The sequence below is a fragment of the Lagopus muta genome, chromosome 1 (assembly GCF_023343835.1).
Source record: "Lagopus muta isolate bLagMut1 chromosome 1, bLagMut1 primary, whole genome shotgun sequence".
Taxonomy (NCBI): domain Eukaryota; kingdom Metazoa; phylum Chordata; class Aves; order Galliformes; family Phasianidae; genus Lagopus; species Lagopus muta.
In genome coordinates, this window is record NC_064433.1 from 144,052,947 (window position 1) to 144,070,169 (window position 17,223).

A 17,223-nucleotide genomic window follows, 5' to 3' on the forward strand; every position below is an offset into this window, starting at 1 on the left:
CAAAGTCTGCTGTGAGGAGTTGGGCGATGACATCCGTAGTTTTTTGCCCATGTCCTGTACTTCCCCTTGAAGAAGTGGGAGAGAAGGAGATGGGACAGGAGAACTGTTCGTCTAGCAGGGCTTATTTAACACAACACTTAAAATTAGCTTCAAAGATTTTTTTTAGATTTTTGGAAGTTTTTCTAGGCACTAAAGGGTTCTTATACCTAATTTCTACTTTCAGACATTGATCTTCATTCCTCCTCAGCTCACACAATTTTTCTACCCACATCTTATCTGAATAAAAATATTTATACATAACACTCATGGGTATTAGAAGAGAAGTAAGATAATAGCATTTTCTTGCTGTTTCACCATCTGCCAATCTTCTATTTATTTTTAAAGTTATGTATTGTAAATACAAACTTGATGCTGCTATAAGCACACCTGAAGACAGCACACTATGTCAGATAGCTAACTGAGTGGAATCCTGATAGGTACTGAGCTCTGCCAGCACAAATGGCAGTCTAGGAAAGTCCAAGCACATCACGTCACAGGATGAGGCAATGTTCTCAGACCCTTCCAACAATACAGTGGCAAAGTTTGCTTCCAACATCTAATAAATAATAATAATGAATAATAATACTAATTCCACAACCCTTCCAAAATTGAACAGGCTTCTGCCTAAATAATCATCTTCTCTCCAGAGTGCTTAACATAAATCTTCTCCACTGTTTCCTGAGCTCCTCCTCACCAAGAAAGTTGATGCGTCTCAGCACAGTGAAATCATTGCTGTGAAAGCCAGCCTGCTCATTAAATTATTCTGCTAGCTGTGTATCCTCTCATTAAAAATGCACACAGATCAGATAATTGCAGCACGTATTAGTAACCTTGTTTTCACATAAAGATCCCGTTTTGTTGCCAAGACGAAGGCCTGGAAATAGCAGGGAAAATACTCAACTGAACTACATTACCAGAAACTAACAGCTTGCCTTCAGGAGCACAAGGAATCACTGCACAGCCCAAAACGCCTGGACTTCTGTAATGGAGTGAAACGCTGTAAGCTTACCCTACTGCTCCTTCAAGCTCCAGGCAGACCGTCCTGGCTTCAGTTAAAGCCTCTGATAGGGAATTATTTAGACGAGCCATTCTAATTCACAGAAATCGTCAAGCGTATCTGCTATAAACTTCACAGATTTCCAGGTTGACTCATTCTCTTTATTAAGGCTACGCAGCACTGCTAGGCGACAGCCTGGCTAAAAATCCAATTAGGGTACAGCACTTCTGAAACACACTGACCTATTTCTGTTATTTGCCCGTGTTATTTTTAATATACTCACTATCTATTCCTGAAGAGAGCTGTTTATGGCGTAAACAAAGTCCCTCTGAAAGCAAGTTGGCATAACACCCGCATATTGCTCCCTAACAGCAGGTATTCACCGGGGAAATCTCGCCCGCCCAACTGCCCCAGGCAGCACAGCCGGTATGCAGCACACTGCAGCAAACTCTTTGAACACTCAACAACAGACGACAGTCCTCCTACCTTGTTCAGCTCCGTCTATTCGGCACGTTTCCAATGTGAACAGAAACATCTGACATCAACAAACAGCCGCGCCTTTCCCATCGCATCATTGTGATGAATGGATGTCACACCGAACGATTAGCCGTCCATTTTTTTTTTCTATTTGTTTTTTTTTTTTCGTGCACTCAGATAGCCCTGAGCCTTATCGGGGGATTTTTCCTCAGATGATGAAGCAAAGACACAGCCTAAACTCTGTTGCTGGAGGACTGCAGCCCTTCCTTCTCCCAGAGCCCTCCCAGCATATGGCAGCCAATCACGCCCCGCATCGTCAGCCCTGTCGCTCTCGAACCCACTGGATGGGGGGTGATTGACACAGCAGCACGGCGCTCCCAACGTGGAAAAACAACACGTCCATGCTGATGAACCAGGAATCTCCCTCACGCAGGAAAGGGCTTCTGCTAGCGAGGTAAAGTAGTACCTCCATGAAGCACCACATGCGGCAAAAGCAAACAACTCCCTTCCCCTGCACCACAACGGCAGCTCAGTGCCAGCTTGTGCGAGGATTTTAAAAGCTTCTGCTGATCATAAACGCATGCACAAACAGCATTACTGGAACTGCAGAACTGCAGCAATGCTGTTTTATTGGGAAAGGTTTGCCATGCACCATAAACCAAACAATCTGCCTTTTATTCCAACATGCAGCAAAACCGCACTCCCATTCAGCTTGCAATGCTCTCACTTAAATACTGCATGATCCCACTGTGCAGCGCGCTCATTTAGCAGCAACACACAGGCAGCATTTTTCAGAACATTTGAGACCAGGTGCCATGAACTCTGGGTATGGGATGCTCCTTGATGAGGACACGACCTATTTGGTGGCATTTTAATACCCCTGGCAAGCAGATCACACAAGCAGCACCCACATCCCAGTAGTGTGAGTGGCTCACCACTGATGCCCATCAGTACTGAGGCTGTGAAACCAGTTGCCAATTTTTGGCCATGCCCAGGGCAGATCAGTATGCTTGGGTCTGGTGTTTTCTCACAAATTTTGCTGAAGTTTTAAACCAAAAGTGCAATGCAGCAAAGGATTATTGAACATGGGTTGAAATTAAGAAAGAATACAAAAAGGAGCTTAACCGGGAAGTCAATCTTCATCCAAAAAGGGATCAAGATTGCAGTGCAATACTACTTTAGACAGTAGTTAATGTAGTTCAATCCCTTACATAAAAACACATAAAATATATCTCAAATTCCACTGAAAGTTTAAAAATATGAATAGACAAGAGGAAAACAAAGCCTTCATTCAACTGGCAGCTCTGTCCCAAGGCCCCATTGTTTCCTATCGCCTGTTTTGCATATTATAAACGAAGCTTTCCAAAATCCATTACCCTGCCATCCCACAAGCAAAAACTCCTTCAGGCTTCATCATTTCCCCTCCAATTTGTCAAGGTCTGCCCCTTCCAGCACTGCAGGCCCCCCTGCCGCAGCCCCCTGCCGGCTGCCCCTCGCGTCCCCGCCATCTGACCATGACACACTCCTCCTCTCCTTCCCCTCCTCCATTCCAGCAAGTTCAGGCTTCTGCTGGCTCCTGCTGCTGGCTTCTGCCTAGAGTCTCCTACAGGGCAGCCTTCCCTCTCTGCTGAATCACCCCCTCCATTCCACTCTAATATACAAAAACAGACAAAAATAACCCTAAACAGTTGGTTCCAGCAGGCCTCGAGAGACCTGGAGCTGGGTCGCGCTGCTGGCAAGGCTGGCGACTCCATCTATGATCGAGGTGGCCCAGTGCGTCTCGTTGGGATTTTCCACAGTCTTCTGACTTTGCCAGACTCGAGCTGCCTGTGTTAAAATTTTCCATGCTGGACATCTGCTGCAGGATTTATTTATTTTCTGCCAAAATGCAGTTTGCCCATTTCTGAGACAGGCTAGACAAAAACACGTTGCTCTGCCATTCCAATAACCCACTGACCGGAGAACTCTGCCCCCTCCCCTCAAAGGGCAGTCCTGAAAATTGGCAGTACTCTCTTTACCTTTTTCTTTTATTTTTCAAGGCTACATATTTTGCTGTTCTTATGAAAATATTTTCCTATCTGATAAAGCTATGGGACCTAACAAAATGGTGCTAATATATCATCGTATTTTTCCTTTTGAGCTCTGCAATATAAATCCACCACCTCCTCCGAATGGCCGTATGTGGCTGGAAAGGCACCAGCCCCACAGTGCGACTGAGCGTGTAACAGGCTCAAGTTACAGGAGATTAGCAGGATTTCCCCTGTAACTGCTGCTCCCATCTGCCAAAGACCAGACATTGGAAGTGACAGCAGGAAGACAACCTCGTCTGTTGCTTTCGTGACCCTTTGGCTTGTGCCCCACGGATGTGCAGGAGACAGAGCCTTGAGACAGCACTGCAGTAGGGTGTGAGAAAGGTCGAGGGGACCAAAATATAGCATGAAGCTGGGCAGGAGAGGAGAGACGGCAATCAGACGAAGGGGAGAAAGAGAAGCAAGGGACTGAGTCTGGAAATCCCAGGTCTGGTTGAACAAAAGGTTATAACAAGAAAGCAGAAAGTGCCTGAGCTGGATGGGAAGCACAGAGCAGCCAGCACCGAGCACCAACAATTCCAGGACAGCCAGGAGATGAAAGATGACACTGAGGCAGGGACAAAACAGTGATGGAGCCTGGTGACCCCAAAGTACCCCAAAGGGTCCAAAGAGGATGATGAGCAGCACAGATACCACCACTCCACCCACAGAGGAACTAGCCCTGCACAGTGGAGATCCAGGTCAGTCATGGCGCTCAGCCCAGGCCCAAGAGGGCTGCAGCTCTCTCCTCTCCAGCAGCACACACTGCCACGGTCCTCCTTTCCCTATGAACCAGTATGGCAGTGTACACAAAGAATTTCCATGGGTAGTTAGTTTGCTTCTAAGAAGCTTGCAAGTTAACTGCAAAAAGGAAGTTAAATCCAGACAAGTCAACTGCAAGCTCAGGGCTTCAGGTGAAGTCAAAACGTGGTTCAGGTTCTCCAAAGTCTTACACCTAGGCCACTAGAATTATATATGCAAAACCAACAGCCAAGTGCTCACCTGGATTCTTGTGTGGATTACTTTCCATGATTACATTCTTGTTCTTCCCTTGTCAAGGGATCAGAAGCCTCTCAAATCACACGCTGTGTGTGTCAGCCCCTCAGCAAGACTCCATCAGAAAGCTCAAGAGAAAATATGTAATCTTCCTTAAAAATGGTGCCTGAATAGCATACAGCAAGGCATGAATTCAAGGGCTGAAGAAAAAATGTATATTTAAAAATACGTCTGCTGTACATTGAGCAAAGTCTTCCAGAGTGATTGATCTGAGTTTGAGATGCAGCCATCCAATCACGCATTTTTCACTTCAGTTACAAAGAAAAAGGACAGGAATTCAATTTTCAGATCTACTTATGCAATTGCATTATATATTTAATTGCAATATGACAAAACTCTTAGAGAAGCAAAGGAATTCTGATGTCAAACTCAAAAAAGATGAACAAATAAAGGTACATTCTGAACAAAGAAAATACCATCTGCTCTGTTTCACAGTCTCCTGCACTTAATGATTTAATGTAAACACACTGCTAAAGGCGACTTACAACTTTCTGAAGGATACAGATAAAGCACTGCCAGAAAACTGGACTATTTTGGAAGTAATAAAGTTGTAGTAAAATGGATCAAGCAAAATCTGCACTTTTTTTCCTATTTTGTTCTTCAGTGATAGCTATTAGAGCTAATACTAGAAACCAACAAAACTTGATTTAAGCAGAGTTATGCAAAAAGAGTGGACTAAAAGATATCACTAACATTTAACATGACAAGTATCTTACGCGATACTGGCTACAGCACAAAGAAGATTTTGAGCAGAGTGTAGATGACCTACAGCAATGGTGACATTTTGGTAAGTTCAGCAATGGCAGGAACAACTTCAAAAACTTTCTTATGTCAGTAATAGACTAGCTAGCACCAGTAAAATTCAACCTTAGTAGCAATGATCTGAGTGACAGCAGAAAAGAAAATTTCAAGGCAGCTGCCAAGAGTTTAAATCTAGACACCTAGACCTATTCACAGGCAATGTCACTGATGCCAGTCTTTGCAAAATACCTCACTATTTCTGAGGCACTGGGGCTGAAGTGATGGCAGGAATCATAGTAAGTTACAAAAATAAGATCTCTAGTACTGCCAAAACTGAAGTTACTGACAAGAAGCAAGTATACTTCCAAAAGGACATTGCTAGGTCAATTATTATTATTATTTTCTAAATACTCTTATTATAAGAGCTTAGAGTCCAGGATTTCAACTGGTTTAACTTTCAAGTACCCTGACTTCCCAACATCTCCCTAACCCAGAAAACCTTGAAATGGAGTATACACAAACATGAAAACAGATTGTCCTAGTCTCACCATCTACACTGAGAAAAATATGGAACAGTAAGATATCACAGAAGTAAGCACGTATTCAAGTCAGAGGTTAGGATTCACCTTACCAAACCTGAGGTGGTTTCTGGAGGCCTTCCAAATCCTCTCTTTCCTCTCGCTGGTTGTGCACAGAATTTAAGCCATGTCTCAACTGTGAGATCCAAACGCATGGATTCAGGCATGCGCTCTGGCTGTATCCTGACTTTATTCTGGGATGACACCAATTCCCCACCGGCATGAAAACTGAGTATACATGCACTCTTCCCTCTGGTAGAGGTTGCAGTTGGAAAGGGTAATGAACATGCCAGACAGAAGAGAGCTGCAGAACACTGCAACCAGGTTTTACAGCTAAACGTTTGAGAGACATAGCCTGGGTGCACCAGAGGGCTGAGCTGCCTCTGAATGTAGCCCTATGTACTTGGCTTGAAATATACATGACCAAATATAAACAGCCACATCTCAATGAGTCACTCTACTCCTTTCTCTTTATAGTCACTGAAGAGAAATAGGCATTTGTAGGCTGTGATTCATCATATACCAAAGTAGATTCTTCCACATCCTAAAAGCATTCTGTCTCTGTTACCTGAGATGGCCATCCTCATATTAATTCCTGCGTTAAACAAATAAAAGGTGAAATCATACCACAGAAGCTTTATTAAGAACCTGAGAACTTAAGACGCTGAAGTTACATGCTCTGGATAGCACTTTTGATTTTCAAATTGATTTCAAGTAAATAAATACATTATCATATATCTTAAGAACAGGTGTATTTTGACAATGCACAGTTACAGCTTTGGTGTAAATCCTCAGCTTCCTATAAGCATGTTCCAGTTATGCTGCTGTATAAGCTACACAAGCTTGTTCTCTAAGCTATGCTGAACATGTTCCAGGTTTTCTTTCCCTGACTGAATCCCTACACTCCCCCATGCTTTCTTCCTCTGAACAACTGATTGACACCAAATTAACCTAAAAGGAGTTAGACTGAGTTAGACTAAGTTCTTTATGATTTTCTTTTGGGTTCTCAAGGGAAATTTTTTGGGAGGGAAGGTTGGTAAAACAAATGATTTCTTGCTGTTTCTCACTGTATAAGAACTATACACTATTATATATTATAACACATATATTATATTTGCTAGTGTATATTGGAAATATACACTAGCAAAGTACTAAACTAGTCAAAACAAACTGGCAAACCACCTATATTAAGCAGCTCTTTGAATGCCAACTTACACTAAAGTTTCATTAAAACAGTGGTTCTGTGTTTCTTCGTGACATCTAAAAAAAAGCTGAGGATTTTGAAGTCCGTTGATTTGAAATATATCAGATCAAGTCCAACTGTCAACTCATCACCACCATGCCCGCTAGTACTAACGTTACAGACATTTGATGCCATCTTAGATTCCCAAGTGAGAGCCTGAGTGGCCATTGCTGAAAAATGGTGCCACTGGTATGCCCTGGGTTGTAGCTGTCAGCCCCATGCAGTTATCTCAGACATAAAATGGTCTATTGTCATTTTAGAGGTCATATATTTGAGTATTTGGACCCATCCAAAAACCTAAATGATTTCTTCAACATGCATTAAAATCACAGAATTGAAAGGTTGGAAGGGACCTCTAGAGATCATCATGTCCAACTCCCCTCCCAAAGCAGGTTGCACAGGTAGGCGTCCATGCAGCTCTTGAATATCTCCAGAGAAGGAGACTTCATAATCCCCCCTAGGAAGCCTGTTCCATCCGACTCTTTCAGAAAGATTTAAGAATTGCACCTTCATCAGGAGCTTCTGAATTCTACTCAGAAGAACTGTTCTATGAGTCAGAAGGAATCACATGGTAAAAGCACTAACACTGCAAGCAAGACGCATGTTCCTCCTTGCTAATGTATCTTCCTCCTTGCTAATTGATTTCATGTCCTTTATTTTATACAGCATTTACCAGAACCAGGGAATTAGCTGGTGGAAGTCTTGCACTGTGCCTGTATGTCTTCAGCATCCAGTTGGAAACAACACCAAGGTGTAAGTCACCGCTACTCAGTACTCCTTAGCAAGACCATTGTGTATTGGGAAGTTCTTCCATTGCTGATAAAAACATGCTCCTTCCTCCTCAGATCCCTCCATGACTAACTTCCTCCACAGCTATTGTTCTGGCCTCGTATTTTGGAGTTGCTCCCATTCAAACCTACAGCAAGAGGAAACCACTTGATAAATCACCTTGTCAGAGAACCTAATAGCCTCATCCCCAAAGTCACATAGGAGAAGTCCCTTGAATTTCAGGCCACATAGGTGAAGGCTGCATAAAAGAAACTTCTGCCCCTTATTCTAAGCAGCTAGAATTTGGTGGCTTCCCATAACAGCTAGCCTGTCAGGAACAAATAGAACTAAGATTCGTCCTCTATTATATATTGTTCCTAAATTACCAAAAATAATCCTTCACATAACTACCTGAAAAAAACTAGCCTATTCCAATTATGGTTTTTAAATAGGTAAACCAAGTATTTTTTAAATCTTCTACGAAGATTCAATTATCAGCCTCTAATGTAATCCAGATCCTGCGCGTAATTCAAGCAATGGCTGCAAATAATACAACTTTCGACCAGTGATGTAATGAGGACTCTTTAATTATCCTTTAAATCCACAAGCTCTATTTTATTTCTCCATTATAAACTCAAAGGGGAAAATGCGTCACTGAACAAAGCTGCATTTTGAATCTCTCCATCTTAAATTAATACAATAATAATTTAGCTTAGTCTGTCTAAAATTATTCTATTGCTTTTAAACACTGCTACAAGGTAGGTGCAAAATGTCCCATTGCTATTTAGCAGGTGATGCTAGCTGCCATTTCCCTGCAAGCTGCCACTTAACAGCATGAGCCTGTAGGGTAGATGCTCAGGGGCATGCAGCAAAATCAGCAAGCAATCTCACCATAAGCAAAGAAAACAGGCATCAGGAGACTTCAGAAAAAAAAAAAAAAAAAGAAAAAAAAAAAAAGAGAAGCAACTGAATAATTTTTGCTTTTTAAAATCAGTAACGGCAGGATTGAATCCCTCATCCTTTCACAACAATTAATGACCTGCACACGTAAAAGTAGAGGACTCCGTGTAATTAACAAAGCATTACATTGGCAAGGAGGATAGGCCTGGAGTATGTAAGTACAGGGTTTTATTTCTTTCTGTGAAGTATGGATGACAGGTAGGAGAAAGCTATGCCAAGCAAACTGCTGGCAAGCAACTAGTCTTTTGGTTAGCAAGCAGCTCTGTTTTGTGAGGTCTACCAGTTTGTGTTCACATAGGCAAGCTTTTCTTTAAACATCAGAGTTACACGCATTCAAGCAGTCACAAGTTTTACATAAAATTTCAATTTTCACCTCAAAAAGGTTGATTTGTTACAGCTTACTGTATGGTCACTATGAAGCTTTTGTGTGTACAACGTTTTAAAACATTGCATGTGGTTCTTCGCCTAATTATTCTGCCACATAACACTATATAAATATACACGATCATGGATCTTTACTTTTCCTGATGTATTACGTTAACAGAAACCAAGAAAATGAATATCTGTTCACAGAGGAAGAAACAAGAATTGCTTTCACTCAGGAAAAACAGGCAAACAAGGAGTAATGAAGGGCAGGAAACAAGGACCTTTCGCAGAAGCACTGGGTGGAGATAAAATGGCAGCCGAAAACCCTGATCTCCAATGACAGTACAGCTCCAGCTGCAAATTTCAAGATTTAACCCCACCACCTCAAGAATGAAGTAAATTACAGAAAGAGTGCTTCAAAATCAAAATGCACACTATTTCATTGACTAGAGATCCAAAGATAGAACAGAGAGTTTATCTGTAGGGAAAACTCTGTGAACAGCTAGCTTCCAGCTAATGCTGTGCAATTCATCTTCTGTATTTTTCTCCACTTACTACTCTTCCTCTCACTTAAAAAAAAGTAAAATAAAATATTGACATAGCCATTAATTTGTCTATTCCCCCTAGTACCAAATCTAATAACGATTAATTATTAGAACTAATACATATTAGTAGAGGCAAAATGAGATTAGAAGGTATCTTGCCTGCTGCCTTTGGCTTAAAGGTAGTACTAGGCAAAGCAGACTGCAGAAGAATAGTTCAGGGTGAAGTCTGTATAGATCCTTTGCAGGTATACAGTCTATGAACCAAACATCTTAAGGCCAGTCTCACCAGTTTCCCTGTCCTCTTGGTGATCATGATGGCACCTCAACCTGTGAACCTAACTTTGGCAGGCCCACAATTAAGGGTCGCCTATTTGGGCAATGCCCAACCTGAATTCCCAAAGCAAAAACTTGTTGCCACTGTCCCCTTGCTGTCATCTGGCACTACTCAGCAGAGCTTGGCTTCAATATACTTAACTAGCTGCATGGGATTTTCCCCCAGCCTCCTTTCATCCAACCAGGAACACCCAGCTCCCTCAGCCCAGTCCCTTGCCCATAATTGATAGCTCCACACTGGGTCCAGACGTGGCAACAGCTCTTCACTGGAGCCAGACATACGGCCTGGGACAAAAGCTGTGAATGTGTGCTCAGTTCCCAGTGGATGAACTAGAGAGACTGCTGTCTTTATCCCTTTCCTCTGCTTTTGGCAGCATATACAAGGGAATATCACTCAAGTGTTTTGCATTTGCTTCTTTTGATTCTTCTTTCAACTACTGTCAGAAGTGAGAGGTTAAAATCCCTGGATTCTCCACAGAAACATCCACAGAATTCTGGGCCCTATTATTTCTGTCCTCTCAGACATCTTATGTATTGAGTGCACTTGCATTTTAGAGAGACATCTACTACCGAGCCACACTTTTGTCTCATGAAAACCCTTCCAGCTACTGGAAGACACCTGAACTACAAAGGAACAAAGTAACCAGAGCCAACTTTCTGGTAAAGATCTTGATATATCCTTCCAGAAACCACTATCTGTTGTGGAGTCTCCAATTACAGCCATGGCCAAATATTTCTTTTTGAGACAACGTAACTTGAAGTGCATTGGCAGCTTTAAAAACAAACAAACAAACAAACAAAAAAAAACAAACAAACAAAAAAAAACACCTTACAAGCATCCCATTTACTCTTTTTTCCCCTCAGTCAGAAAACAAACAAAAATAATAATAATTACAGTCCCCCTAACAAAATCCCACTGATGTAAACAAAGTAGAACTGCAGCAGTTGTAACGATTCTTCCAGTTGAGAAAACCCACTGTCTTAATCCTGAAACTCTCTAAAACAGCATCTCAGTGCGACATCATCCCCATTTCCAGTTTGCCTCCAGCAGCAGGCTTCTTCCACCAGCACTCAGCAGCAGCTGGGACCAGCCCTAGCAGTTTTGGCATCGCTGGCATCACTGTAAGAAAAAGTGCATCAATCATCTGAAATTTCTAAAGAAGCATGAGGTAAGCTTTCTAGAAAGCAACAACAATGCTGCAATAATCCTCCTGTCAGCCCTAGGGCCATCATCACAACTCAGACAACCAAACCGCTCTACTGCTTCACAAGGGAGGAGTGCTGGGCTCCACCCAGCTTTAGCCTCTAGTTATTGTCACCCTGTTGATCAAGATGCCGCTTTACAGCTCAGAAAGTGTATTGATTTTTCCTCCCCTTCCTTTAATTCACAGCAATGAGGACAGGTAATTTCAAGAGAATGACTGACTGAAGCCACTGACAACAGCTTGTTCTGCTGGACTGTGTCATAATGTTACCACTACAGCTAATTATGCCTTCACCCTTCCTGTGCATACTCACCACTGCTCCCATAGGATGCATTTTCAGGTCTAACCATTCAACACTTACAGCTCTGAAAAAAATATCAGGGTATCCAAGCACGGCATCTAGCAATAACCCATGGCATCTAGCAATAACATGGCACCCATCTACCACAGTGTAAACAGGAATGGACTGTTCAAGAAATTAGGAAAGGAACTGGAGAAAACAGATATCATCTAAAAGCTGCAAGTAGCACAAGAAATATATTCCAGCACAAACAGGAAGCAAAAAGCATAAAGTATTATGAAATTAAGTGAATGAATTGAGTAACACAAGACCCATCTCTAACTGCCAACAGGCAATGCAGAATCCCAAGAGTGTAATATCTAATATGAGTTGCATCACCTGATGCTCTCTAGAGGAGATCTAAAGCCTGTGTCTTTTTTTCTTCTCTCCCCTCATGCTGTTAAGCCAAAGACTCAAGCACAAGCAGGGGGCAGGAAACACTTCATATACCTGTTCTGCAGACATGAAATTTAAGATGCTTCTAGTAAGGCATTATTATTATATTTCACTAATCTGAAAAGCTAAAGTTAACATTTATTCACTTAAAGGCTGCAGTAAGTGAACACTTACTTTCAAGCCCCGACAGCCACTGCTCCAGAAGCGTATCCAGAAATCACTTTGATATATCAACAATTCATTGTAAACATACAAAAAAACAGAAGTTCCAGATTTGAGAACAGCAAATAAAGGTTAGATAACTAACTCATCAAAGCCACCCATCAAGGCCATCAATGCTCAGAGCCTACAACGTCCATATAAACTGAGAGCACCACAGGGATGCGTCCTACTTCACAAAAGCCTTGTGCCTACTTGGAAACCCCTCCCAGCTAACAAGTACACCCTTCATCCAAACCCACTAACCGCTCACTTGGAATCCAAGTCAAGAGCATTTAGACATCCCTGTACTTCTTAAATGTTTTTATTGCCAGACCTCCAAATCCATACATTTTTACAGTCTTAAATCACTAACAAAACACTTGTAAATTTTGACATGGATCTACTGAGCAACCATTCGTTAGTGTCAGATCTCCCATTCCTGAGAAAGATCAGTAACAAAGCCAACTGTCGGCTCATTTAATTGAACCTAAAGCTATGGACCAGGGACACCAAGCTAAGCAGAAGGCATGGACTCTTCTCAACACCACATGATTTCCAGTCAAAGGAGATGCAGTTTCAAGCAAACTCAGCCTCCTGGACCTCCTTTTGATACCATTTGGCATGAAATATTTGTCTGTCAGCAGAGGGTGCACAAAGTAAGAAGGAGCTCCACCACCCCTTGTTACTTCCCAAGCAGAGACCCACAAAGCAGAATTCTTTCTGCCCTATTTCCCACATCAGCATCAAACCAGCACGTGAAGGAGTCAGAAACAGCCTCTAATTCTCACAATATGAAGACAACAAAGCTATTTATCCTTCAGCACAAACAGCTGCAGCATGATCAAAACAACCTGCTGCTGAAGAGCAGTTGATGTTAAGTTGAATTGAACTTAAAGCTGGAATTCACCAATAAGCAAAAAACAAAAGAAAAAACAAACAGAAAATAAACCCCCACACTTTTTAAAAAGAGTCTGCAGCCACCTACAGACTAGCTTTGTTGCTTTAAGATACATGATCTCAACCGGTCATAGGTCAGAAGTATTTCTGGACTTTACACTGACATTATACTTTCATACTGAAACATTACTCAATGACAGTGTTGCTGTCTCAGCCCTATCTAGGCAAAGAGTGGCCTGCACAATTCGCCATAGCAGGTCATGAAACTTCCCACTTGAGGAAATTTTACTGCTCCAGAGTATGTCAGTAATACATCTGCATACCATCACCACCCCAATCCTCCTGTCTTCCAGACTGCATTTTTGTGCTCAAAACCCTATTTGCTGTCTTAAGCACTCTGTGGCCTAAGCCCTGGATAGCAAAGGGCCTATTTCGTGCTCTACAGAAAGTGCCTGACAATGGCCGTCTTCATCAGTCCCTGAAACGTTGGTCTGCAAGGCAAGGATAAACCGTTGCATTATTGGATACTTACAGCTCTTTGAAAAAGCCTGCTCTTCCTCCATACACAGGTCTGTCTGAGCCGTATTCAACTGTCTTTTTATTCCATATTTAGTTGAGAGTTTCAGTATTGCAGTTCTCTGAAGTTTGGAAGGTGTAGAACTCAGTTATCGTAAATCATTCATCGGTAAATGATGAAGACTACACTAAAAGAGCAGGGGAAATACCACTAGTAGAAAAAGGAGATTGTTCTGGTTTTTAAAGGTTTATTCGTCAGAAATGAGCGACCAGAAAATGAAAAGTATTTTTGATCAACACTTTTCCTGACTTTCGCTTCAGTAACATCTTAATGAATGCTTTCTAAATTAACTGTACTTACATAAAGTTGCAAATGAACATGGGAGAATATTGAAGAAAGGCAAAAGGAAGGAAAAAAAAAAAAAAAAGGAAAAAAATAAAGAAAATTACATCAAGCATTTTAATTTCTTGGATGCCTATAGGAAAATGAATAATAATGCATGTGAGGAAAAGTGATCCAGCAAAGATTTGATTAGTACAAGACATCTGGAAGGCAGTAATGAGTAGACAGAGTTTGAAATATGATAGAGGGGCATAAGATCAGGAAGCCAATTAGGTTACTTTTCAATTCTGCAAAGATGAAGGTAGCATGTACATATCTGTCTTGAGTAGTCCAGCACCATACAGCTAACAATAAACTGCCAGAAAAAATATATAGAAGAGCAGTAAATGTGATTGAAAGGCAGAATGGAGCCCTCTGAAGTGAGATTTCTACCCTGATCGTCATCAGTGTTAAAATATCTTCCTCAATAACAGGTTTAATGCTGTTGGTAGTTCTCTGTTTCTGTTTTTATTGGCAGGTTAGACCAAATTCTGAAGCCTTCTAGTAGTACCACAGCAATACCTATGGGGGCCTATAAAAAGGGAGAGGGAAGGTGGTACAAACAAGCAGGCTGTTCATTCACCTGATATGGCATCAGTTTCAGTGAGAACATGCCAAACCTAAATAAATTAAGTTCTGTAATTTTACTCGTCAGTCTGAAGAGTAAAATAATCGTTAAAAATTGCTGACATTCCAAGAGCTGCCCAGAGGACCTAACACCATCAGGCAGCACAGGGAATACCAATTGCGTGTGCTGCTTTTTCCTGCCGTAAACTGTTAACAGCATTTTTTTCTGCTGTCTTGTAGTTGAGCTTTCAAGCTCAGAGAAAACAAGACCAGGAAGGTTCCCAAACTTGGAGGATTCATATGTCAGTGGTGGCAGAATCCAGGTGCTGCTTCTGCATGGCACACACCACAGTTTGAGAATCCCTAGGTTAGTAGAAAATCTATTTGATGCTGCATCCTACAGCTCTAGAGACTGTGCAACCAGCAGAGAAACTGCAGAGCAGATGTAGTAGACAAGATGAAAATTTCGCCCACCAAGTGTTAACAGCAAGTAGACTTTATTTTTAATCTTCTTATGACAACTGTTATTCTGCAAAAGCCAAATTTAAGAAAATGATGCTCAAATGAAGATTTCAGCATCACAATCCCAAACAGATCAACTCCAAGGATTTGAGATTTTGGTAGGTCTGCCGAGCTCTAAAAATACACTATTTATTCAGAGAGGGCCATAAATGATTAAGGAGAGAAGTTTCCGAGGAAAAATGTGTTGAAGTGACATCCGTCATGGGGCCCACCCTCATATCTACATAGCACACAGAGGTATCACTACACAGCCGATCTCTTTGCTACAGAAAAACATCACCATACAGCTACCGTCCTGCAGACTACCTTGGTGAGACAGACAGACTTTTATGCTATTGCAAACCCTCGCTGGAGCCAAAGACCATCCTAAATCTCACCTGCAAGAGACAAGCCGTAGCATATGGCAGCAGCCATGGAAGTGCCACAGACCGACATGCCCTACCCTGGGGCTGCAGATGGTGTGGGATGAGCAGCACCATCTCCTCCTTACAGAGAGAGGCCACAGGGCCCATCCTGGCTTCACACACCCCTGGAACCCACAGCTAAACAAAAGGGCCTTGTCTGCAGGGGAAGAGCAGCATGCCTTCCAGCAGCAGTACCAGCTGTAGCGCGTGTATGCAAACAGCTAAGCACATTACTGACTGGCATCACCAATCCTGAAGCAACTGGTTTGGGGTTTTTTTGGAACGTAGTCAAAAACCATATCAAAGGAGCTTTCCATCAGTCCTTGATTGTAACTTCGGGGCACTTCCAGAAGAGTTCAAATACATATTTAGTTCCAAAGCTTCCTATAGGTACACTTCTCATTTGTGTACACACGCACGCTGTGGTATGCACACACAGGGCAGGAGAAGGCAGGACAGATGGCTGAACCTGTGCTTATTTACCAAGGTCCGAACACCACGTTAAGATGATAAGTGCCGGGCCAAGTCACGTGCTGAACATTAATTGCACTTCTGCCGCTGCCTGCCCACGCCGCTGGGGTTGGGACCGGCACAGTACGGCCATGAGGAACCGTGGGCACACAGATGCTCCACTGCTCCTGTCCGCAGCACCCAGGGAGCATCCTCGCTCCCAGTAGAAGGGAAACGTGCCCGGGAGAAACAGAAAGGAAAACATCTGGAAGCAGAAGCCTGCAGGCAATGTCGTCATGGCTTGGAAAATCTATCAGCGCGCATATATCTCCCACGTGTGCACCTAGGTGCGCATTCCCCGTAGGTACACACGCTCCTCACGCAACTCGGCGCAGCACAACATCGACTTTCCGCACGGAGTTCCTCGGGGCGCTCCGGCCCTCTGCGGCGGCCGCGCTCACGGCCGCGGGTGAAGGGGATGGAGGAGGGGGAGGGGGGGGGAACACGGGACACGGGGCCGCCACCGGGAGGAAACCGCGGCTCCCCGAGGCCGCCGCTTCCCGGCAGCACGCGGAGCCCTGTGCGGCCGCGGGACGGGAGGCGCCGCCGCGCCGCAGCCGCTCCCACGGGAAACACGAGGGGAAAATGGCGGGGGGGGGAGCACCCACGAGGGAGCAGGGACCGGGGAGCGTCGGCCGCCGCCCGCCCAGGTATCGCGGGCCGAGGGCGGCGGAGCCGAGCTCTCCGCAGGGATCGTGGCTCGGGGTTGCCTTACCTCGCGGAGAAGCCGGGCCGGGAAGCGGCCGTTCGCAGCCGGGCGGCGGCGCCTCCACGCAGCTGCTTGTCACCTCTCCCGCCGCGGCGGCGGCTGCGGGCGGAGGGGCGGGTCGGCACGGCCCGCTCCGCCCCGGCCCGCCCCGCTCCGCACCGCCCTCAGTCCGAGCGCTTCCTCCTGCGGGCAGCGCGGGGCGGGTGCGCCGCCTGCGTTGGAGCTGAGGCGGGTAGGGCCCTCTGTGTCCCCGTGTCCCCGTGTCCCAGCCCCTGCTCCAGCAGCACCGCTGAGAGCGGGGTGCCCAGGCCCACGGCCAGGTGGCTTCTGGAGAGCTGCAGGGAGGAGACCCCACAGCCTCTGGGCAGCCTGTGCCAGTGCTGCCAGTGCTCCGGCACCCGC

At 44.0% G+C, this 17,223-nt stretch overlaps 1 protein-coding gene across 10 annotated transcripts in view; it reads right to left on the bottom strand.

The window, feature by feature from the left end:
• Window positions 1–16,948, bottom strand: part of MBNL2 (muscleblind like splicing regulator 2) — a 105,864-nt gene extending 88,916 nt beyond the window's left edge. For 7 of the 10 annotated variants that reach the window (XM_048933218.1, XM_048933215.1, XM_048933219.1 and 4 more), the window contains exon 1: window positions 16,828–16,948. The gene's annotated coding sequence lies outside the window, so the exon portion shown is untranslated. Of the gene's footprint in view, window positions 1–1,522; window positions 1,784–6,010; window positions 6,329–16,827 lie in introns of those variants that run through there. The other 3 variants (XM_048933221.1, XM_048933213.1, XM_048933212.1) reach the window with 3 other exon arrangements.
• Between the last annotated feature and the right edge of the window lie 275 nt (window positions 16,949–17,223).